The following is a 26,513-nucleotide window of genomic DNA, read 5'->3' as shown; positions in this document are numbered from 1 at the left end:
GTATGTCATGCTGCAGCTTAGCAGGAATACTAGTTCTATTTTCCGGCCTGTACATAGTTCTGTGGGCAAAGAAGAAAGAAGGATTACTTCTTCCTACCTCAGAAGAGACTTCAAAAGTATCAACACAGCAAACTGAGGACATCGAAAAACCGCTTCTGTCGTAAAACTTGTACTGTAGTTTTCACCTCATAGTTGCTCATTTCACTTACTGTTAAGAAATATCATGCAAGTAGTTTTTTTTTTTCCCTTTTTTAAGGAATGATCATATAACTTATGATTTTGATTTTTGGAATTCCCTTTGCGGAAACTTTTGTATTGTAACAGTCAATTAGCGAATGCAACAAAATAAGAGAACCCCAAACATACTTCAGAAACTGCAGAGAATTGCAAGAGCCAGAAATGTACAATGTTGTCACCTTACAGAATCGAACAATGTAGATATCTAAAAACACTTTCTACACCATGAGTTCGATTAATTTAAGGGGGCAAAGTGAGAAGAAAAGCATGTTGTGGCCATGCTGAGAGAAATACTAGTATGACGAACTTTAATGCACACAGGAAACAACATTTTAGGTCAAAAGAACCAAGTTGCTTCATCATCCAACTTATCCTGCTGCTAGGGTATTATGTCGTGTCTAATCATCAATAGGAGTGGAAGGAAAGCAGAAAGAGGTTCACTATCACACGATATATACCCGAAGAAAGCGAAAAATAACAGAATAAAGGGTTTTTATAGAGATAATACAATTAAGAGTAAAAAATGTTACTGCAAAGCAGGGATTTGTTTGTGTACAATTTAACAACTGAGAAAGTTTGCCACTCTCATATGAAAGAATAGGCATCAACGAGAGATACCAATTTGATTAAACTGCCTAGATGTTATGCATTACAGGATACAAGCCTTCTCGTGTACAAAAATGTGCCTGCATAATTTTTAAACTGCCTACAAAGGAAATATTCATAAATCCAATAACTGTTGAAATCACCTATTCATAGTTCATCATAGACATGCCGAATTTCTGCATGAGGAACTGCATTATCCTGGGTTCCCGCTGCCAATCTCTGGACATCTTGAATGACATGTTCATTTGCTATTGAACCTGATCTAATAGCATCCACAAGTTTCCTTTGTAACGTCAACAAGCCAACCCTTTTCGAGAAAACTAACAACACCGCAGACAAGAATATGAGAAACCCAATTACCAGAATGACCCTGTTACATGGAAATGACAGTTAGTACATGTTGATTGCAAATGGGACCCATAAACTGAGTTCTGATTAAAGTATCTTCTCACTATAAAAAATTGTCAGCTGCATGCATAAACTTGGCTTATGAAAAATTGAAAGGCGCTAACCTGTCAATAACATCCTGACGCTGCCTTGTGGAGAGCAAGCGGCAGGTACGCATAAGCAAAGAGCGATGCCCTTTGTACTCGCTCTCAGCCTTCCTTAGGACACTTGTTGATTCCTCTGATAAATGAAAAAGAATGCAAGATAAAAGTGCAGCAGTTAACTGTGGTTCAATAGTCGTAAAATATAAAACTGAACATTATCGCCAACTTACAAATGCATAAGAAAATGAGCTGTCTTAACATGAGTTGCAAAAGAAGATCTTAGGCCTATCAAGCTATATTGCACAGATACGGATACGGGGATACGGATACAACACGGCACAGATACGGTGATACAGCACTTCCTAAAACTTCCAGGATACGATACGCGGGGTATATTTGTATAAAGTATTATTTAAATATACTTAAATATATATTGATTATATGTAATGATATATTGATAACAAGTAGGATATCTGGATTATATTAAGAAATATATTCTAATATACAGTAACTTGTATAATTGTCCTACATTTGTTCATATGAAATAATAATTCATAAAGTATCACCCAATTATTCTCCAATTTGATCAAATGATAAATAGATATGTAGTCACACAAACTAGATAATTAACCATTCAACATATATGTTTGTTCTATTAGTTTTATTATTAAAATAGTAATAAAAGAAAATATGCTAGCAATTTAATAAAAAAGAAAAAAAAATCATATTCTTTATAGCCTTTGTTGCTTAATGCTAGGTTGACAAATTAGATGAAAAAGAGTAAAAGAGAAGCAGTGAAGACCTAAATCATGGCTTAATATTGTGTAGAGATAGCACGAGAGGGAGCGCTTTCTACTATTCAAGAGCAAAAAGATAGAAGAAATGACAAACTAAATAGAGATTGGTGTTTTTCTCACTCTTGTCCTTATTTTCAACAGGTTTGGATGTGGGCTTTTAAAAAAATTTGAAAATTCCGATCATTTTAGGCCAAAAAAAAATCTGGCCGTATCCCCCCTGTATCCAAGCCGTATCCGATATTTTTTTTATTTTTTAAATTGCCGGATACTTCATTCCCGTATCGGGCACGTATCGGGCGCATATCGGTGTCCAATATGTATCCAATACGAGTACTGCATGAAATTTGAAGTATCCGTACATCATAGCTATCAAGTAAAATAGGAGAGATAAACATCAGAAAGCTCAAGCCTAAGAAGTTTGAATGATGTCCAATCAATGACATATTATAAAGTCATGGAACTATTACTATCAAGGAATGCCTTCTGTCACGCCCCCGCCCCGAGTCCGCTACCGATTTGGTCCGGTTCGGGCGCGGCGAATGGACCGCCAAACGGACGGCAACTCCCCTGTTCGCCCAAGGCCTCAACGACGAGATCATGTACACAAGCTCCCAGGAAATGCACTTGATTACATACATGATCAAACAACGACGACGAAGCACAAACAGTGCTTATCAACCAAGAGCAAGCAACACAAGTAAAGCATACAAGTGATAAAAGAGAGATACTTAACTATTCTATTACCTCCATTCAACTATATACAATTATTTCATCTTTTACATTCTTCCAAAACATATGTACAATGACTCTCAAAACCTCACCCTATACAACATCTACTCTCAATATAAGTACAGGATAGAGCTAATGCAAAAGGAAATAAAGCTAGCTATGTACATATATCACTAGGGCGCTATGCCCTTGCCACGATCCTCACGCTCGCCGGGGACACTCGAACTCGGACCTGCAACAAAGTGGGATGAGAACTACGAATAGTTCCCAGTGGGTACGGCCGCCGACTCCGCCGATCTTCCCACTAGGTCTAAGAAGGCACAGATAGATATGCAGATAGATAGATATATACGAAACTGAAAGCATTAACGAGGAATAAGCAAGTATATGTATGAGCATCTAACTATACCTCAATCTGGAATCATGCATGCATGTCATTCATACTGAATTCGTAGCTACCATACTACTATCTCAACAATAAGGATTGTTCATTACTTTACCCAATCTTTCGATCAATCCGGCAACACAATCTCACGTTTATAGTCTCATAGGGAAAAGCCTCGCTGAACTATTCCCCGAGACCGCCTGCGGACAGATACACTGACTGTCCAGGCAGCGCATGGCGACTGCCCCTCGAGTGACAAATACTCCGGAGTGCACAGCCTGTGGGGAGCGACCCCGACAAGCGCAGACAGGCTATGTGAGTATAATCTGAACTCACAAACTGGTCCTACCAACTAAAGTTGGTCTCATCATAGAATCAAGCATTCCAATACCCAAGCTCATAGTGTTTTGACTACACTAGGGTTCTCATATTCAACGTCAACTAGATGCCACTCGTTTGTGTTCATAGTTAACTACATGCCACTCGTTCTTTTGACAAGTTCGCAATATGCTAGTCCACACTGTACTAGGTTTCCATGGCTACATGTACATCCACACATATAGGGTTAACCATCTCATATTCGGCTCATGCATACTAGGTTCTAGTGCTATATCAACTAAGCCACATTACACTAGCATGCAAATATAGATATGTAACAACTGCATAAAACACCCTATGATGTTATATTACAATATGTAATGGATCAACGATAGAACTCAGACATAGAAAGCAGCTCGACTGCTTCGGGATGGCATTCCCCCACCTTTTGGTAGTGCCGCGTAGTTAACAAACTCGACGTCGCGGTCCTTGTACGTCGCTTTAACTCCTCGGGGCAAAGCGAACCCTCAAGTATCAGTTTCGGCAATATCTTCACACTCGCTCGTCGGATCGACGAACCGTCTTCGTCAACGCGTTCAGAGACCTAGCAATTAGGTTTGCGACCCATTAAAATAGATCAAAACCCTAAATTTCCATAAATCCCAAATCCGTGCCCTAAGTTGGCAACGATAGGGAAATCCGTGGTGCGAGCTTCAATTTCGAGCTCGAGCCATCTCCTTAACCTCAATAGGTTCCATTCGAACCATCTCTAAGCAACAAAAACCCCAAATCCTAGAAATACCATTAAAGGGTTTAGAGCTTACCTCTAAACAAAGCTCCAAGCTTGAGGGAGAGAGAGAGAGAAGACGATCTTCTTCTTCTTCTTAGTATTCTCCTTCCTTTTTCCCTTCTTTTCCTTCTTCTTCTTCCTCTCCTTCTTCTTCTCCTTCTTTTCTTTCTAGAGAGAGAGAGAGAGAAAGAGTATAAGAGGGAGAGAGCAAATGAGAGGGATGTGAGAGAAGAGAGGTCCCCCAGCCTCTCATATAAGCCATTTTGCAAATAAACCCCTCAACTTTCCATCTATTAAACAGCCTTCACTGGGCTGATTTCGCAGCGAGCGACCGGTCCTAGCTCGGGGAGACCGGTCCCCAAGAGCCTCCTATTTGGGCAGAGGGGATTTCGCATTCGGGAACCGGTCCCAGCCTGAGAGATCGGTCCCCGGCAGACCGGTCCTTGTTCGAGAGACCGGTTCCCGAGAGTTGGATTTTCGGGACTTAGCCAAATTTCGGCCTTTTTCGCTGGGTTAACGTTCGAGGACTGGTCCTTACCTGCGAGAGACCGGTTGCATCAAGGATCCCCGCCAGCCCAGCCTGATGGGACCGGTCCCTCCCTGCCAGGGACCGGTCCCCGAGAGCAAATTCTGCTCCAGTGCAGATTTTGCACTGCTGCTCTCGCGGACTCTTCCTTAATGCACTTTATGCATTTTAATCACCTCCGGACCTTCCGAAGCTCATACCCTCGACAATCAGTCGATTCTAGACGAAGTCTAATCCTCAGATTTCGAGAATTCACTTCCTTACACCTTCTTTAACACATTTCTTCTTGATAGTCCATTTTTGAGGTTTTCTTCACAGACTCTTCCCATTGTAAACTTTGAAATACAGCAAATAGTTTGTTTCTTATTTTCTATCTTCTTATTCAATTAATACATACCAAATTACAAACAAGTAGCTCCTCTACGCTGCTAGGTTTTTCAAAGTTAAATTTATCATCAACTTGGATCTGTAATTACGAGATATGCAAGAGTTCTACAAAGATTGAAGAACCAGAAATTCTAAGTTGAATAGATATACTTGTAGGCATGAGACACAATCATCCTCATTAATTGCATGGAGCATTAACAACAGATACTAATCAATTTGCACAATATTGAAATCCAATAGCACTCGCCACTAGGCACCATACATTCTATTAGGAATCCTGAATATCAAATTTGAGAAATTATTAAGTCATTTGGCAAAGGAACCTTGCTGAACTTCTCGAGGCAAATCTCATACAAGATTGAAAGGAATAGTCATGGTACTTCCAAAGCCTTTTTCCAACCTACAAAAATTTCCTCTCATTTTTTTCCAGGGAAACAACGCTTATCTGCTTCCGGATTACATAGTCAATACATCCATGCTATAAGTCTTCTTTAACCAAACCATGAGAAACCACAGCAAGCTAATATTACTTTCATGGAAGCATGTGATTAGCAAGTAAATCTACTTAGCAAAAGGAGGAGTCATACCAAAGGTTGCTAATGTGCTAGAACTTCTTTCCACCTCCTGCAAAAACATTTGAGATTAATACTAACCCTGAGAAAGATTATAAAATTTCAAGGAGAGCTTGCAGAGCTTATTTTACCTGAACCATCAGCTGACGAGTCCGGCAGAGGCTCTCAGTGATACTTTCTGCAGCAGAAGTCATCCCAGCCTTTGTCCTAAATAAGCATCGATAAATGCTAATCATGGTTTCTCACTTGGCAACAATAAGCCAAAGAGAGCATTTTTCTACCAAAACTACCTAACATTGAACCAAGTATCTAGCGATTTTTTCAACAACTAAATTCTCAAAATCACCCTAAATGAAGCCGATGATGGAGATCATCAGGACTACCGAGCATTAAGAACCTTCTACTTTGAATTTCCTCAATGAACCATTAAAATCATTTTATAGCTGACAGTCAGCATTAGAGCTGTTGCTATTGTTGAATATTTTTAGCATTCCTAGAATGGTTATTAACAAGCGACATTGCGTTCCAACTGCCATGAACAACGGAAATTGTTCTGGTAGTGGAAATAATCCAAATCAACAAGTTTGTAAAATTCAAAGACCAAGTTAAGGACGGGTTTCGCAAAAAACATTCGTTCGGACTACATGAACATCTAAATGTTGCAATTTTAAATGGGAAAATTTTCACTTGACAACTCAACATACTATAAATTACGTCTGCGGATGGTAGACTCTTCCCCACCTCCTAAAAGCAGCTCTCTCTGTGAAAAAAGAGTTTGATACCAATAATTAGAATGATCTTAGATACTCCGATGGAAGAATGAAATAAACAATTTCATTGGACTACACAATTAAATCACACGGACATATCCCAGTGAAAAATTCAACAATAGTGAGCAAAAGTGAGTAACCCAGACATACGATTAAGATGCACATGGACAAAATTATACTCCAAAACTTAGTGGTGGACGTAAAATGACATCATGCATCTCAATATGCGGCGTCTTATGATTTCCAGGTTTAAGAAGAGAAACTCACTTCTTCTTGAGCAGCTTTCCTGATGTTCTGCTTCGCCTGCAGATTCGCATTCCTCAAGCTCATATGCAGCCTACAAACATCAACATAGGAAAATTGTGAGAAATTAATCCATGAAAAACGAGAAAAAAATAGAAATGTTGGGCCTGATTAAACAAACTTCAGCCGGATTATACTTACTAACCCGAACTTCAAAAAATTAAAAGAAAAACTATACGAACTCTCAATCCGTTTCAATCAGCCACCTCACTCAAACCCCCCTAAATTCGTCCAAATTTTATCTTACGATTCAGAGAGCAAAGGGATAAACATGAAATTATAACGGCCAAATGAGTGTCACGGACCATAATTAGCCCCAAAATCTTGCAAAAATTATGGTTGGTTTTTCTTTTTTCCCCTCCAAATTTCCAACGATTAAGAGTGTCAACGAGCAAAAATTCACTAGGATCTTGAAAAAGAAAAAGGGAAAATAATAAAAATAATTTGCAAGAGGAACAAACATACTTGTTATACTGTTCCTTCCAGGACTCTAGAGTGGATTGGCCACGCTGCACTTCGTTTGGTGTGGGCAACTGCTGGGCGAGTAGATCGAGCTTGCACTGCATCGATCTGAGCGAGGCGAGCCCGTCCTGCGCCGAGGCGTTCAACCGCGGGAGCGAGTTCGCCTCCTCCGTCCCCCTCCCGGATCTCCCGCAACCCTCGATCGCTGCGATCCGCTCTCGGATTTGCACCGCGGTTTCGTCCCATTCCCCATTCAGGCCCTCCACAGCAAACGCGACCTCGTCCATGGCGACCTCGTCGGAGAGGCGACGGCGACGACGACGACGACGACGACGACGATTATAGTGCGGAATCGCAGGAAGAGAGAGAGAGGGAGAGAGCGACAAGGTTACGGAGTTGTACAAATACGGGCCTTTTTAGTTGGAAATGATGTGAATTAGGGGGCCTCAAAATAGGCCTGCGTTGGGCCTTTGATCCAATAGCCCAATATGGACCACATTATTGCAGGGCTCTATAAAGTAACCCATCTTTTCTTTTTTATTATTAAGAGGTTATTTCAAATCGACCGTAGTCGCAGCAGCTAGGGCGTAGCACTGGTTGCGTTTGGACGTTGCCAAATCCTTCCTCTGGACCTCCCCGACCTGCTGCAACCGTCCTAGACCTTCTCCATGCTGGTGAAAATTTTAAAATTTCCCAACTACTATTATTTATTCTTTAATTCTCTAATTCTTTTATTTTTATTTTTATTTTTATTCTCTGCGGACGTTACGGGCTCACGCTACGTGCGCGCCCGCTCCGCGCACGCTCGCGCCCTGCTCGCGCGCTAGATGCGCACCCGTTCCGCATAGAACGTGGCAACATCCTTTTTTTCTTTTTCGCATGCTGTGTATATATATATATATAGGATGAGCCTGTGAAAGGTGCATAGTGAGAAAAAGGAAACAGAGAAGCAAAAAGTGTTTGTCCAGTAATTTTTGAAGCAAGATTATTTAGAGATTTGATAATATTTTTTATTTTCTGTGATTCGTTTATCACCTGGTGTTGAAAGAGTCTCCGTCAACCTCTTCCGCGTTCGTGCTCGTAGGAAGTGGAATTCCGGTCGTATCTTGGGGCGGTGTTTCTGGTTAATCCTGCATGAAGGACGGGAATACGTCTTAGGGCAGTGCTTCGCACGCTTCCGGATCAATTAAATTTTTATTTGGAATTTAGCAATTATCTGTAAGTTGATTTATTTATTTTCATCACAAAATTTAGTTAGATTTAAATCACAATCAAATTATCTAAAGTTTTTCGCGGCGACACTATGCCGCCGCTAATTATCTAACTTTTAGCGGCAACAAATTGTCGCCACCAAAACGTTCGGTCCCGGTTTAGGGTTCTGTCGCCACTAATTATCTAACTTTTCGCGGCGACAACTTGTCACCACTAATTATCTAACTTTTCACGGCGACAGTATGTCGCCGCTAATTATCTAACTTTTATTGGCGACAATATTGTCGTCACTAAACAGTTTTACCGACAGGGTTTTAGGCGGCGGTATGCAGCGATGAATTGTCGCCGCCAAAACATTTTTCATGGCAACAATTTTGGCTATGGTGGCGACATTTGTCGCCACTAAATCTTGTACTAAATGTCGCCACTAAATTTTGTACCTATAGTAGTGGGACTTTGCCCGTATAGGGCCTTCCTGCAATGGGAACCCAACCTTTGTGATAGGAGATCCCTTGAAGAAGGTTCAATATGGTAAAAATAAGCTGTTAGGTTGGCCAAAGAGCACTTTCTACAATTTATTTAGAGGAGCTTTAGCTCTAATCCCACCCCTATGGTGAGTAGTGCTCTGTTAGTGGTTGAGGTTGAGCTGATAGCTCTTAATGGAATCCAAGACGATAATTTCCGCGAGATGTGACTCTACACACATCCCTGGAGGAAACCACCTATATAAGAGTATCCGTATGTGGCTGCGGCTATGTGATGTGGGCTGTCTATATAAGCTCTTATGAAAAATCAAGATATTATGCATGGCCATTAACGCACAGACCCGCGACGGAGAATTCTGTACTGTGTGTGTGGTAGTTGAAGTTAGGGTCAAAGGAACGTAGTTCAAGACTTGGTTCACTCCGATTCTTTCTGATGGAAACTATTTACACTAAGTAGGGTTAATTCTCTTAAAGACACATCGCCTATTGCATAATATAAATATCCGGTGATTAATTGATTTATTTATTTAATTTATTTTTGTTTAATTTTTATATTTGAAAATTTTGAATTTTTGTGGGGGATTGTTCGTGAAAAATTCAAAATTTCCCAACTACTATTCTTTACCTTGTGGAGCATGGTTAAGGTAAGCACCACCCTCCGCTGATTACTTTCGTTGTTGGGTTCACTAAAAATTCTTGCTCTTCTTGGCTGGTTCGCAGATTGCGATGAATCATCGCGCGCAGGCTGCGGCAAGGCATTGTTCGCGGATTCGCTGTGCAGCGAGCGCGACTCCCGTTCGGGACTGCCGTGGGAGGAGTCCAGCGCCTAAGGATCGTGAGGATTTCATCCTTGCTGTGTTTTTGAAGCCCCTGGAACAACGGTAAGGCTGTAACTTCGTAGTTGTCGAGAAACTATCGCACGTTGAGATCGTAGTCAAGCGTTTGGGCTCGGTTTGCATCATAGCGGTGTTTTCGCATCGTTGATGCTGTAGGCAGCATGCATATTGAAATATTTGTGTCCTCGTTCATTGTCCGATGCCCACGAACCTCGTGGTTCAATTAGCAAGGCAATTAGCGCTTATATCACCATCATTTGTGCCGTCGGAGCCTCGTTTTTGGCTTTGGTTATAGGACTCGTGTCGCTGCTGGTCACACCAGGCGTAACACTTCGTGTGCTACCGTTAATGAGCCTTCGAGACTCACGAATCGACGTTTTGCAATTCGGGGGCTTCCGGAGCCAAAATGGCAATGATCGGGACCCCGATCGTGGCATAGACCGCATTGGACCAATTGCTTGTCACGCCCCGGGACCCAGTGGAAGCCCGCCCGGCACGTGCCTAGACCCGCCATATGTCTAAAATATATAAGGCGTCTAAAACAAAACGATAAATAAGGCAATAAAAAGAGAACATCTAGATGTATCAGAGCAAAGTGTATCTAGAAGCTACAAAAGGAAAAGGAACATAAAGTGAAATCCGCTAAGTACAAACATAAAGTAATACATTAAAAATCCCAAAAACGAAAGCTAAACAAGGTACACAGGTGGTCTCTATACATGGTACAAAACTCTCTCTCTCACAAAAATCAAAAAGAAGAGAGTGACCACCTAGGAGCAATAGCGAGCTCCGCTATCTAGCTATACGACTCCCTTGCCGCGATCCCGTGCCTCCGCCGGTGCCGAAAGCTTTGAAATAAAACCATAAAACAGAGGGCGTGAGAACTATTGAATAATAGTTCCCAGTGGGCAATTACTGGCTTCAGTGAAATGCACCACTAGGCCCAGACTAACAAGGGGTCAGTAAGCAGATATAAACAAGAGCGAAATGTACAACAAGTAAATAAGTATGAATATTTGTTACCACATGATATCTCTACTTAGCATGATTTAGCATAAGTAAGAAAAGCTATTCTCGTATGAATGTACCCAAGTATCGCTAGTATGATGTCCATAAGTCAAATAGTAAAGATGTTATTGTTTACTATTCTAGTTAATGTCCACATGGCATGATGAATGCTCCAAGTCAAATCTGAAGAGACCCGCCGCCAAAGGCTGTCTGGCCCTGAGACCCACCCGTAGGCTGTCTGGCCGGTGCCGAGCCTAATGGCCCCGTGGTAGTCAACATCCTCACTCTAGGAATGAGCCTAGCCCACGGCAATCCACTTCGGCACCCAATCCGGCACGGCGAATATGTATCTCGATGGCCATCTCCGGAGTGCCGGCTTATAGGGAGCGACCCTCACAAGCATGTGCGAATGAGCACAATGGCAAGTAACCAAAAAATCCGTCTCAAGTACCAAGTCCTCATGTCTAACAACATGGAATATATATATATCGAATGTCCCAAAGGCCTATCTCTATGTCATCATGTCTCTAACATAGAATATAGCAGATATTCAATGGCCTATCACTATGTCTCTATGTTGCAATTTCACAGTTTACTATGTCAAGTGCCCCTTTATGGCATTTTTGTCCGCTAAGTCCAAACATGAGTTTATTATTTGCAAATGCATAATTTGAGCAATTTCTAACATAATAGACATGTTTCCAAATCACTAACACGAACACTTCTCACATGCATGGAATTTACTCATAATGCTCTATTATATAGAGTGAAATTTTTATGATATATAAGGCATGCATTTTAAGTGTTCTAAAATTCACATAAATCCTATCTAGCATGGATTTGCATTCAAAAAGACGTTACGACAAATATAGCAAGCGTAGGGGCCATTTTGCCCCGTTCTCATGAAGCCAAACCCACCATAACTCTTGCGCTCCTTCGTTTGCTCCAACGAAGGTGTCCACTAGTCTCCTAGCACCCTAAAAATGTAGGAACAAGAGTTAAACGAATATTACGAACAATACTAAGCTCAATCTTTAACCATCTAGGTATAAAGGGCATAACTCACCTCTCGTGTAAAAATCCCTTCACAAGCTTCCAAAGAGAGCTAGAACCCTTCCAACCTAACCTAGAGGAAGGTTCTAAACCAATCAATTGGGTCTCAAAGCCCTCAAATCAAAAATCTCCAAAATAAACCCTAAAATCCAAATCTAGGGTTTCATCTAGTTTATAGCTTCAAAACTAGGATATAGAGGAAGAAAACTAGCCACTTACCTCTAAGATGTTCCAAAACAAGCTCAAAATCCCTAAGGGTAGAAGATTGATCCACCACAAGGCTCCAACCACAAGCTCCAAGCCACCAAAGGTGCGAAACGAGGGAGAGGAAGATGCTCCAAGGCCTCCAAGCAAGCTCCTCTCCTTCTCCTTCTTCTTCCTCTTCTTCTCCTTCTCTTTCTCTCTCTAGAGTGCAAGGGAGAGTGTGAAATGAGGGAGGGAGAGAGGTGAAATGGCCATTTAGGCCATCTATTGTAATAAAATCCAGAAAAAGCCCCTCAACTTTGAAACTATTGCACTGCCCGAACTGGGTAATTTTCGGGCTGAGGGACCGGTCTCTCCCTGCCTCGGACTGATCTCTCGGTTCATCCGGCAAATCCAACGTTCGGGAACCGGTCTCTCCCCGCATGGGACCGGTCTCTCCCCGCGTAGTCGCGCTCGGGGACCGGTCTCATCAGCCAGGGACCGGTTGCCTCAAGTTCTGCCGCAACACTGTTCCGATGGGACCGGTCTCTCCTACCAGGGACCAGTCCCCGAGAGTGAAAACTCTAGGACTTAGCCAAGATTCCAGAAATCGAACTTTTAGGTCGGAATACTATCTACGACCTTCAACCAAGTGTGGAAAAGCTCGGAATCCAAGTCAAGCACTCGAACCTCGCAATTTGCACTGGTCCAGTGTGTTACATTGCTCTTCCACCAAACGAGGTGCTGCTATTCCGACACCCAATGGCTAGTGTTTCGGGACAGCAAGTAAGTTAGGATTAAATCCGGAATACTTCGGCATGCTTCGGGGCTCGACGGAGCTCGATAACGTGAATTTCGGGCAGTTTCGGGTGCGACCTCACGTCATATTTGTTGCTGCTGTTCACAACAGGTTTGTGGCCGATTTGCGAAGTGCCAGGGGAAGGTTAGAGATCCTGGATTGCAGCAAGAAAGCCATGGAGGGTTCCGGGACCAAAAACGGCACCCCAAAAGCCAAATGGCTAATTTCCGAAGCCCCGACTTTCCATTTTAGCGCACACATTGTGCGGCTGTCCCAAGGGCACTAAAATGATGCTTTGGGACAACAAGCAGTGTAGAATAGTTATGAGTCTTACTTCGGGTCACCCCAGGGGTTGCTGCGACATTTTGTCGAGTTGGGGTGACAATCGGGCTATCTTTCGGTGACCGTCAGCCGAATTCCGAAAATTCGAGTTGTCCAATGGTTTGTCATGCCCCAAAACCGCCAATTTGATCGGTTGCGGGCACGCACACAGACCATCGAACGGACAGAATCTCTCCTATACCACCCAAGGCTCAACAACATCATGTACATCAAGTTTTGCCCAAGTAAAACAAACAACATACATGATTTGCGCAAGGGCAATATACAAGAGCAAGAGAGAAGATTAACTAAATTAACTATTACAACCATTCATTTACTTATCCATTTGCATCTCACCAAAATACAACCATCTAATTCATACGTAGCCATCCTCACTACATGTTCTCTCCAAAACATAAAACGTCTCTCACATAAATAGGTACATGGTATACTAATGCACGGGAAGTCCACTACCTAGGGCGCTATGCCCTTGCCACAATCCTCGGCCGCTCCGCTAGGATAGGGATCCGCAAAATAATGGGGTGAGAACTAAAAGAAGTTTCCAGTGGGTTCGGCCGCCGACCCCACAAATTTTTTCACTAGGTCTAAGTAGGCATAAGTAGAAAGGAGAACAAGAGTAAGGAATGCTAACATACTACTGTGCCTCAATAATATGATATGATGAATAAGTAACCATTATGCTCATGATGCATGCCATTCATATGCTTGTAACCCAATCACACCGGCTAACCCGAAGGTTGAGCCCAACTCACAACCAATCCCGCAGATGAGGAGACGCCCGCTACACTCATCGGGGACCGTCTGTTGGGTAGATACGTTAACCCAGTGTGTGACCACTCCGGAGCTCACTTGTAAGATAATGGATCCTCGTCGAGTTAAACCACTTTTGGTCAAAATGATTAAAACGTGGCGAGAGATATGGTTGGACACGGTCCATACGACATTTCAATAATGTCGGAAGGGTTAAAGTTGAGTTCCAAATGAGATTAACGAGTTTTAGCATTGCTCGACGCGAAATAGAACTGAGCTCTACCAAAAAAATGCAATCTGAGTACTGTGTACCGGTGATGGCCCTGGGTGTCACCGGTACCAGGCAGGCAACCGAGAGCAGCAGCTCTCGGGTTTGGGCATCTGGGGCTGTGTACCGGTGACAACATTCGGGTGTCATCGGTACTGGGGCAGTGTACTGGTGACAGCCCTGGTTAGTCATCGGTACTCTGCAGCAACCCGAGAACAGCATCTCTCGGGTTTGGCTGCTGCTGGATGGTGTACCGGTGACAAGAGCCCGTGTCACCGGTACACTGCACTGCGAACAACAGGTTGCAGTCTGCTACAAATAAAACAAAATGGAGGGCTTATTTGCAATTGTGTGAACATATAAGAGGACCCCATCTCCTCCTCTCTTGTTCACAAGCTGAGAACACTCCTCCTCTCTCATTTTCTTTCTCTCTCTCTCTAGAAGCTTCTCCCTAAGGGTGATTGGTGGAGATTGGAGGGAATTTGAAGGAGATTTGAGGCTTTTTGAATGTGAAGAGCTCTCCTACAAGGTGGAGCTCGTGGTGTTCATAGGCTAAGGTAAGGTTTCTTGTAAGAACTTGTTTAGGGTTTGGTTTTATACCCTAAAACACTTGGATTTGATCTTCTTACATGAAGGAAAACTTAGAGAAAACCTTGGGATCACATGATGAACTCATGTAGTTCATGCTATGGAAACCCTAGGGTTGCAATTGGGGTTTTCATAGATATGAGGTTTATGGTTAAATTGACCCTTTGTAAACCTAATTGAAGGTAAAATCGACATTGTGGGCAACTCGAACGGGAGTTCCTACGGGCATGTGGCACGGTATTGAAGAAAACGATCGTTTTTGCTTCGTTTCCGCCTGGAGGGCCGAGGCAACGTCCAAAAATCACGAAATTTGGTTTCTAGCATCTTGGCATCACCAAAAGGTGGGGGGTGCTATCCGAAGCCATCGGACTTCACTTTATGTCTATGTTCTAATGTTGACCATGCATCTTGTATGTTGATTATGCATTGTAGGGTATTGGTAGTTGCATTCCCATTTCCTTATATGCTTCCTTGATTGATATAGCATTGTGAGTTGAACACATTACATGTTGGATGCTTGAGGATTGGGTCTTGACATGGAATCCTATAATGTCGGTAACAAATGATGACATAGACGAGTGGCATATAAAACCATGTATGATGACATAACGAGTGGAATATAACTAGTGTAGTAGAAGCACTAATGACATGATGAATCTAGGAATAGATGAATTTTCCTAGTTATGGACAAATGACACGTGAACTTAGTGTAGTTGAGACACTTGAACATGGACATTGGGACAGTTGAGTTCCCGAGTTGTTGTTAGCTCTAGTTGGTAGGGTGTCCTCAGTTGACGAGGATTGGATCATACTCACATAGTCTGTTTTCGTTTTGCGGTGGTCGCTCTACCCAAGCAGCGCACTCCGGAGTCATCATACTAGGGGCAGACGTGGTTGTCCCGTAGTCGGTCTCAGGTGGGTTGAGCAGCTAAGACTCCTCACCTATGGGATTTGAGATGTGAGTCGGGGCGAACCTTCGGGGTAGCCATGTGGATTGGGTGATGAATTAATGAATGACATACTTGTTGAACATAGTAGCATGATAGTTGACTTCATTACTATGTAGTTCTTTCATTCAATTACATTGTTGAGATATACTAGCATGATAGTTGGTTTCATTGCTAGGTGAGCATTTCATGCATTATATTATTGAAGGCATAGTAGCATAGTAAATTGATAGTAGATTTCATTACTATGTTAGCAGCTTTTATTATCATATCTATCTATCTATCTACTCATGCCTACTTAGACCTAGTGGGAAGATAGGCGGAGTCGGCGGCCGAACCCACTCACTACAACAAGATTGCCTTTTAGCGGCAATTTAATAGCATCGATTATTGGACAGCCGTTAATACTTTTTATCAATATATGTTTTAGCGACAATTATTTTAAATAGCCGTTAATTTTATATTAAATATATTTATTTGACAATCAATATAATCTTACCCCTAATTCTAATTCCAACCCAAAACAGCACGATTGGGCTCACAAGAGTGCACCTCCCACCCTAACCCTATTCGCCCCCCACCTCATTTGCGCCCCCTCCTCCCACGCGGAGCTCGACCTCGATCGAGCTCTCCCCATCTCCTCCACCTCTTCTGTCGCCTCCCTTTCCTTCACATTCACCTCTCCGATCTTTCCTCCACGCGCTCCTCAGCCTCGCCGCGGCGGGGATGCAGGCCCCACCCTCGACGAGCTCCTCGCTGTGCTCGCCCCCGCGGGCGGCGCCGACGCCACCACAGACGACGTCTCCGCCCTCGCCGCCCACGTCGTCGGCCGCGTCCTCGCCGACGCCTCCGCTGCCGGTGGGCCCCGCGTCTCCTTCGCGAATGGGGTCTGGGTCGACTCCTCCCTCTCCCTCAAGGCTGCGTTCGGGGAGATCGCCGCCTCCGCTTACAAGGCGGATATCCAATCCGTCGATTTCCAAACCAAGGTTCGAATCCTCGCTCTATGAGCTTTTTTTTCTTTTTCTTTTGCTTTTTGTTGTTCGTTTATGAGTTATAGGTTCAAATCCTCACTCTATCGAGTAATATATCATAATTTATATTACTCGAGTAATATATCATAACTGTTGCTTGAGCAATTTCATCTAGTCGACAGAAATCGAGTAGCAAGAGAGAAGTTGATCCTCTCAAATTTGTCTTCTTTGCCCTATATGGGAAATAAAAAGTTGGCCGATATTAATCATGTAATAATAAATTAAAATTTTAGTTTTGCCATTAAGAAGTTTATTTAACACTATTTGATGCTTTCTTTGTACTCGTTTGTTCATTCAATCCAGAGAATGTCTTTTGACCAATATTAATCATCGCAACATTAGCCACAGTAGTTGGAAGCCAAGCAATTATATCAGCTACCTTCTCCAAAATCAGCTAGTGTAGGCCATTGGGGTGCTTTTCTTGCATTAAGATCATACACACATCAAGTCACGTCCATGGGCAGATATACATACCGGAGGTGAATTGGCTTTTGATGCTTCTTTGTCTAGCCGTCACAATTGGATTCAGGGACACCCATATGATCGGAAATGCCTATGGTATATGCTTCATCACTCGGCTATTATCTTACCCATAAGTCCAACTTTTAAACTTAAGAGATACTTACATATATCCCCATGCTAAATTATCTATTTACTTATATGCCGTATTCTCTTATAGGCCCTTTAAAGCTTAATTTCTTAAATATACGCATCTACAAGAATGTCCTCTCTTAAAGATCTTTCTTAGAACAGAACCAACTTCGCACTTGGAAGGGGCATATGTGTAGACACTAGACAGATGATTTTGCATGGATACATATGTAAAAGTCCTAAATGTAATGTTCCAGTGTATAGTTCAGTATGGTTACAAATTAATATGGATGGTGGGATAGTTATGATTTCGAAGACAAATTGTTTATGAAAATCGCAGAGTTCCTCGAACAAGAAGAAGAAGAGTTATGGGTTAACAGGGAGATGGCGGTCATTGGTAAGCTATCCAACCAAGTGGTGAGTGCAGTCTCGCAGTCTAAAGAAGTTGAGGAGAGCCGAAGGAAGGTAAAATTTGAGGAGGTTTTAGTCAGAGAAAAAGCGAAGCCCGAGATGAGAGAGCTGATTGCCGTTTTGTAAAGAACTTAATTATTGCTGCGGAAAGTTTGGATTTTCATATATTGAATACAGGAAATATTACAATCACTTGTTCTTTCATCTTAGTATGTTTTTTAGTCACCGTAATTGCTCGCTGCATCTTCCGAATAGGACTTGTTTTGTTNTTTAGTCAGAGAAAAAGCGAAGCCCGAGATGAGAGAGCTGATTGCCGTTTTGTAAAGAACTTAATTATTGCTGCGGAAAGTTTGGATTTTCATATATTGAATACAGGAAATATTACAATCACTTGTTCTTTCATCTTAGTATGTTTTTTAGTCACCGTAATTGCTCGCTGCATCTTCCGAATAGGACTTGTTTTGTTGCTGATTCCTGTGAATACTATCTGGTTTTACTTAGCATGATCTCTTGAAACAGGGGACTACAGTGAGAGTAGAGTATGGGGATTCGACGACAACCACCGATTCATCTAGCGCGCATGTTATCGCCCAAGCGTTTCCCCACACTTTCGGGCAGCTGTTAGCTCATTTTCTGAGGGCAACATCGAAAGTCCCCGACACGCATATCATTGAGGACCAGCCACCTATCAGGTTTATTGCAGTTCTTACCTCTCAGAAGATTTAAACTGGACAAAAATGTTAGATTGCTGACCTCCTCTATCTAGACCAAGAATTTGTTTTGCTGGACTGTCATTATTATACACATCATTTTTTGGCATGTTGAGCCACACTGAAGCTGCCAGCTGATGCTTAGAGCTCCAAAACCTGTTGCTGTAGGGTTGGGGTTGTATTTTCCAGAAGACAATCACCATGAGGCCACAACGTAATTTGGGGCCTTTACGATGCTATAAAAATTCACAATCCTGACAATACTTTTGCTAGGATTTGTTGGTGAGCATTTTTCTTTACGAGGTAGCATATCGTTTCTTCAAGTTTGACTGCCGTGTTTTCTATTCTAGGCTTGTAAGTCACCAAAATAACATGTTAAATCAGCCCTTTTAGTTTAGCATACCTTTCTTCCCCTTGCAAGCATGTAATTTTCTTCGATAGCAATATGTTGTATGTTGTTTTTTTTGCGATTAGCTTTGATTTATCAGAACGCTATGAAGCATGTGCAGCGCACATAAACACGGTTAGAAAGGAGATCAGATATTATTTGTGAGGATTGGAAGTTCCATTTGTGGAGTTGAAGTGATTAGTAGTCTTTCAAGTATACTCGCTGTTATAGATTTGTTGCCAAAGCCAAGTTCTGAAGATTGCACTTTAATAACAATTACACTTTTGTTTATAGGCTTCGACTCTTCTAGCTCAACTCCAGTTCCAAATTATAATATTCTTCAGCATTTCTTGCTCATTGCTTCTTCCTATTTCTGGATATAGGTGGTACAGAAGGCTTATTTGCACAGAAAACCCTGAAAATCACAGATGAAGTTCTTTCTACGTACAAACACCAAGGTTTGCACGAAGTTGCCCTTCTCTTTTTCTGTTTTAGCTTCAGTGTTACCTTATATATATATATTTTGTCGACATAAAATCTTTTGCTTGTGAAGGTGGTTTCGATATGCTTGGTCGGAGTGTGGATCAAATAAGAACAACTAAGCAAGTGAATGTTGCAATGTCGGCATGCCAAGATCTGAAGTTGGATAGTCTTGTCATTACTGGAGGAATCCGTTGATCCACATACAGGTCGTTAATTATTTTGCTCTCAGATTGATTACTGCGGCTTCTTAATTGTTTTGATTTGTCTATGAAGGAACAACTTCCAACACAGATGCCGCTCAGCTTGCAGAGACATTCACCGAATTAAAATGCCCAACAAAGGTATATAATTTTATGTAGTTTATCTATGCATCCTGAAATGACTCGTTTTATATCAATAATTCGTGATTGCCCTGAATTTGTTCCGGATCTTTTATTTTATAAGATTCCTTCTTATAAAATAATTTTTTTACTCCATGGTAACCCAGATCCATGTATAGTTGTGGAAAATATTGTTGAATTCCATTCATATTTGCCAAATATGATAAATGAATTTAATAGTGGACATTTTTCGTAGTTCTTTTTTCTATATTTTTTTTATTTTTGCTGAAAAATATTGTTTTAACAATCAACATCTTTTCTTCATAAATGACTAGTATAGTAGGCTTTAATTTTATATACTTCCAGATCAACTCGCAGCTCATCAGCAATGTTTGCCTAGATGCCATCTCAGCTGGCAAGGTATGGATTACTATCTTATGTTTTTGAAACCGTTGTTTTTATATAGGTTATAGACTGCGTGAAATTTTTTTTTTTTTTTTTTTTGAGAGATAGGTAGCACGCTACCCGCTTCGTTTATTTCATTTAGAAATAAACTTAGCTAGAAATGTGAATCAACTAGGATTCGAACTTGGGACCTCGGGTAGCAACCACCAAGCCCTTTGCCACTTGCTCTAGGAACGGTCGGTGACTGCGTGAAAAGTTAATCTTTTGGTTTTGAATGGACATAGATCATGGAGAAACCATATTGTGTAGAATTTGCGGGAACATCTTTCAGTCATTACACTGCCTGAATGATTTTTTTGAACAGAAAAAAAAATCGCCACTAAAGAGGATTTTATTATTTGATATTGGAGAAACATTTTCCAAATTGATTAAGTGGATCATTAGAAGAAGATCATCACTTGTTTAGTGTTTGCAATTAGTAGTTTTATTTTTGCGATCACTCTTTCTATTTGAATTTCGTGCAATTATTAGTAGAGAATAGTTCTTATATGGCGTGAGATGCGTATCATTGTTGTGATGCTTCCAAGTATTTATCTTATGGTTTCTGAAATGAACAAATTCCATTTTATGTAGTACTATCACTTCATACGGTTGATGGGTCACAAAGCATCACATGTGGCTTTGGAGCGTGCACTCCAATCACACTGAAACATGGTTTGATTTCATAGCAGATGATTCCATTCCAATAAAGTCGCATTTTCTTTCATATCTTGAATCACTTTAATTTTATATCAGCTCCTCCTAGGTGAGGTGGTGGCATTGTCTAAACTGACTATTGTAGACATTACAAAGCATATTTGTGATGTGGTCCAAGCTAGAGCGAAGAAGGTTGTTTCCAACTCTGTTCGGATTCAGCAGTTAGCAATGTCATAAGGTTGTTTTATATGTCTATGTACTTATTTCTTGTAATTATGTGCAGATTGAGAGAGAGAAACTACTAGGCACTTTGGTCGAAGCAGAAATGAACGAGCGAATGGTAGATTTTACTTTTTTAAAATTTGTGTACAAGTTAGGACTTCAAAGATTCAGACCTAACTTATTGTACATAGTTGATAAAGTCTTAAGGAGTACTTTTTTATCCGCAAAACATGTATCTAATTAATCCTATCATTTGTCTTGTATTTCTTGTTATTTTCTTTGAACATTTCTGTGCTTTGTGCTTTAATTCTTCCAGAAACAAGGGGCATATAAGGGGAAAAAGTTTAATGCCATATGCCACTATTTTGGCTATCAAGCTCGGGGATCCCTACCATTGAAATTTGAAGGTGATTATGCCTATGTGAGTTTCAATTTTGTGGGAATCTTCTTTTTGAATGTCAAATTCATGTCATGAGCAGCTTCCACAAGCTGAATACGTGCAAGTTCTCGGCCATATCTATTGTCGTATGCTTGCAGCTGGTTTGAACAAATATATAGCAACTGTAACGAACCTGAAGCACCCAGTTTACAACTGGAGATGCGGCGCTGCTCCACTCACGATAGTATTTCATTCTCATAATGCTCTAATGGACTTGACATGATCATTTTTGGCCATTGTAATTAATAGCTCTTTATAATCTTAATCACAGCTTAAACTCTTCGATAATTCAGCTATTTGCAAATATATGTGCATTTGGCATATAATCTGGTGTAGAAAAGCCATTCATAATGTCTGATTGATTAAACATATATCAGCTTGGATTTTTTAGGCAATGATGACTGTGAGGAGATACTCGCGTGTGCCTGGGGTCATTTCTATTTGCGTGCCCGCCATTTTGCTGCCGTCCAAAAAAATGGCTTGAGCACTCAGAATTTAGGATTTTTTCGAGATAGTTTGGCTAGAATTCAAACAAGCATTCTGTAATTGAAACTCATGTATGAAATTTATTTTTAATATTGAAACTATGATTTGTCGCAAATTATGATTGCTTTTTGGTAATGCATGTTTTCTAATTTCAATTTATTGGAATATTTAATTGTGGATCAAGTGTTTTAATATATATGGCAATTGCCGCTATAAGTCTTATTTAGTAATTATTTAGTCTACTTTTAGTGGCNATTGAAACTCATGTATGAAATTTATTTTTAATATTGAAACTATGATTTGTCGCAAATTATGATTGCTTTTTGGTAATGCATGTTTTCTAATTTCAATTTATTGGAATATTTAATTGTGGATCAAGTGTTTTAATATATATGGCAATTGCCGCTATAAGTCTTATTTAGTAATTATTTAGTCTACTTTTAGTGGCAATTATAATTAATTTTGATGGCATTTATAATTGTTGTTATTGGGTAGGATTAAGCGGCATTTGTTTAGACTTTTACCGACCGTCCAAACAAATGCCATAATAACTTTTACCGACCCCACCATTGGTAGCAATTACTACAATTGCCACTAAACTATTTAGCGGCAATTATAATTGCCAGGATTTTAACAAATAATCACCATTAAAACTTAGTTTTGTTGCAGTGACTGGGAACTATTCGTAGTTCTCATCTCACTTTGTTGCAGGGCCGAGTTCGAGCTGACCGGGCGAGGACCGTGGTAAGGGCATAGCGCCTAGTAGTTAGCAGCTTTCCTTTATGCATTAGAGTACCCTATGCATGTGAGAGACTTGATGTATTTTGCGAGAGGTTACTTTTGGAGAGTTGAACATGTAAACCTAATGTATGCATTTTGGGAGATGAAAATATAACCAATGATACAAATGGTTGAATGGAAATGTAATAGCTAGTACTCTCACTTTTTTGCTCTTGCTTGTTTATACTCGCAATGAATCATGTATGCGGTTAATGTTTCCTGGGCAACTATATGTACTTGATTGTTGTTGAGCCTTGGGCAGACAGGGGAGGTTCTGTCGGTTCGGCGTCTCTTCGGCGTACCCCAACCGACCAAATTGGTGGTTGCGGGGCGTGACATCACTGCTTGGGTGGAGCGACCACCACCAAGCCGATAGACGATATGTGAGTACAATCCAATACTCCAACTAGAGGATACCCTACCAACTAAGAGTAACAATACTCGAGGATCTATCCATCCCTAACATCTAGTGTCACGTGTGCTATCAACATCACAAGTCCAAATGCCACCATTCCATGTCATTATATTGTCTAAGTCACATTCGGTTCATGGCACTATAGAGATTCCATTGTTCAGGACCCAATCCTCGTGCATATACATCTATGTTCCATCTCATATTTTCTACATTTACCATAAGAGCATGCAAGGAATTGAGTATACAATACATACTACTCTACAATGCATGAATTTTACACATGTATATAAATGGCCAACAATAGTAACATAGACATAGGAAGAAACTCAACAATTTCTGATAACACCACCCACCTTCGATTGATGCTAAGAGGCAAGAAATCAAGTCCCGCAATTTACCGACACTGTTTTGGCTCAACCCAAAGGTAACGAAAGCAAATCGGTGTTTTTCTCCAACGGTACGTCGTAGGCTCGTAGGAACTTCGTTTTAAGTCTCCCAACATGTCGATTTATCCTTCAATTAAGAAATTAAGGGATCAATTTCATCATAAACTCCATATCTACAAAAATCCTAATTTCAACCCTAAGGTTTCCAAACCATGGCCATAAACCAAACACCATGAGAAACAATGGATTATTCTAGGTTTCTAAGCCACAAGAATCTCAAAAACATGGATTCTAGGTTAACCTTAAACTTACTAAATCTTACCTTGGCCACTTCTACACCTCAAGCTCCACCTTGAAGGAGAGCCTCTTCCACTCCACAAAAACTCCAAATCCTTCAAAACCCCACCAAACGACCTTGTTGGAGAGTTTCTAGAGAGAGAAAGAGAAGGAGATGTCAAAAGAGGAAGAAATGAGGGTGTTCTCAGCTGTGGAGAAGAGAGAGGGGTGTTGGGACTATATATAAGTTCCCACAATTGCAATTAGACCCCTGAACAAATTATATTTGTTGCAGTTCAAAATCTGCCTTACGCAACACTGGGTACCGGTACTCAGGCTTGAGTACCGGTACCCCCAGGCTAATGCCACAACCCGAGAACAGACTATCAGAGTTTTCTGTTGAGTATCGGTACGCGGGCTCCAGTACCGGTATGCGACGTCCCCAGTACCGATACCACCCACCAGGTATCTCAACCCGAACGTTGGTTATTTGTGCACTCTATAGAATACCGGTACCCGACCTCTGGTACCGATACACAACCTTCCAGTACCGGTACTCAAGGCCATGTTTCCCAAACCCGAGAGCTAGCATTTCTGCATTCATGTTAGGTATCGGTACCAAGCTTCAGTACCGGTGCACAGTGCAAAGTCTGCAGCTTTTTATTGCTTAAGTCTGATTTCGCCCCGGATAATGCTAAAACCACTCAAATATTATCCAAGGTTACTTCTAATGACTCCGAAGCCCTCATGCCCATATATGAAACATGTCCAATAGCTCTCTTTACCACGCATTGATCAATTTGATCAAAGTTGGTATAACACTTCGGGGAGCCAATACCTTGTACTCCCCACCCCTTAAAAAGAGTTTCGTCCTCAAAACTCAACTCAAACTCAACTCATACCTCAACTTAGATCTTCAAAAAGATGAGGATGGTGCTCCCGCATCATATCTTCAAGTTCCTAAGTGGCTTCACGCTCGTCGTGATTGCTCCACTAGACTTTCATATACGGTATCGTACGATTCCGCAATTCCATAACTTCTCGGGCGAGAATGCATACCCGAATTCTTCGTACGTCATATCCTTATGAAGTTCCGGCGGTTCAAACAAGAGGACGTGATTTGGATGATAAACATACTTGCGGAGATTGGACACATAGAACACGTTGTGAACTCTCGCAAGTTTGGGCGGCAATGCAAGTCTATACGCCACGGTGCCTACTCATTCCAACATCTCGTATGGTCCGATGTATAAGGGGCTAAGCTTTCCCCGAACTCTGAACCGCTTTACACTACGCATTGGTGACACCTTTAAAAAAACACGGTCTCCCACGGCGAATTAAAGGTCTCGCCGGTGCACATTTGCATAACTTTGTTGCCGAGTTTGCACTGTTAGAAGCCTCTAGCGAGCAATGCGAACATTCTCCTCCGCCTCTCTCAACACATCGGGGCCAAAAACAACTCGCTCGCCAACTTCACCCCAATGTATAGGAGATCTATATTTCCTCCCGTAAAGAGCTTCAAACGGCGCCATTTCAATACTCGCTTGATAGCTATTGTTATAGGCAAACTCAGCCATTGCCAAATGATCATGCCATCCGCCCTTGTAATCTATTACACACGCCTGAAGCATATCCTCAAGAACTTGGATCGTCGTCTCCGACTGACCATCACTTTGAGGATGAAATGTCGTGCTAAAATCAAGCCGTGTGCGAAGCGCATCTTGCAAACTCTTCGAAAAATGAGATGTAATCGGGTATCCCGATCTAATACAATAGTTGTCGGAACTCCGTGGAGTCTTACGATGTCATCAAGATAAACTTACACTAATATATCATCAGCCCAAGTGGTGTGGATAGGTAGAAAGTGCGCTGACTTTGATAGGCGATCCACCACCACCCAAATCGCATCATGACCACCCTGCGAACGGGGTAGTCCCACAACGAAATCCATGGCTATGTCCTCCCACTTCCATACGGGAATTATTAGGCTTTGAAGCTTTCCCGCTGAAAATCGGCGCTCCGCCTTGACCTGTTGGCACACAAGGCATTGCGCCATATAGTGTCCGATGTCCTTTTTTATCCCCGGCCACTAGTAATGTATTTTCAGATCCTTGTACATCTTGGTGCCGCCCTGATGAACACTATAGGGAGACTGATGAGCTTCTTGTAAAATAATCTTTTGGATTTCCTTGTCATCCCGCACATACCAACGATTTCGGTACCAGAGTGCACTATCAGAGCCCACACTAAAATTGCTGTGCGCCCGTTCTCGATATCTCGCCGCACCTTTTGGAGATTCGGATCCGAGGATTGCTGATCTTTAATTCTCTCCAACAATGTCGATTGAACAACGAGGGCAGCAAGCATAGCCGGGACTTCCGGAGCCACAACTTCGAGATTGAGCCGCCCCATTTCCTTCCACAACGATGGCTGATGCGTGATGGCCATTGCAAGATTCTCCACTAATTTTCTGCTGAGCGTACATCCGCCACCACATTGGCTTTTTCCGGGTGGTATAGAATTATTACATCATAATCCTTTAACAATTCTAACCACTGACGCTGCCTTATGTTCAGTTCCTTCTGTGTGACAAATACTTGAGGCTCTTGTGGTTAGTGTACACCTCGCAA

General features: G+C 41.7%; 1 long non-coding RNA gene and 2 pseudogenes across 1 annotated transcript; 1 reads left to right on the top strand and 2 right to left on the bottom strand.

The window, feature by feature from the left end:
* LOC109726456 lies at nucleotides 728-7,780 on the bottom strand (annotated as a pseudogene).
* On the bottom strand, nucleotides 2,843-4,442 carry LOC109726459. Its single transcript, XR_002220524.1, has 3 exons — nucleotides 4,388-4,442; nucleotides 4,009-4,167; nucleotides 2,843-3,092 (listed from the first exon to the last, which is right to left on the bottom strand). It is a non-coding gene; the product is annotated as an uncharacterized LOC109726459 (long non-coding RNA).
* LOC109726319 lies at nucleotides 12,913-22,086 on the top strand (annotated as a pseudogene).

Source organism: Ananas comosus, linkage group 21 (genome assembly GCF_001540865.1).
Source record: "Ananas comosus cultivar F153 linkage group 21, ASM154086v1, whole genome shotgun sequence".
NCBI lineage: Eukaryota > Viridiplantae > Streptophyta > Magnoliopsida > Poales > Bromeliaceae > Ananas > Ananas comosus.
This window is presented reverse-complemented; position numbering and strand designations above follow the sequence as displayed.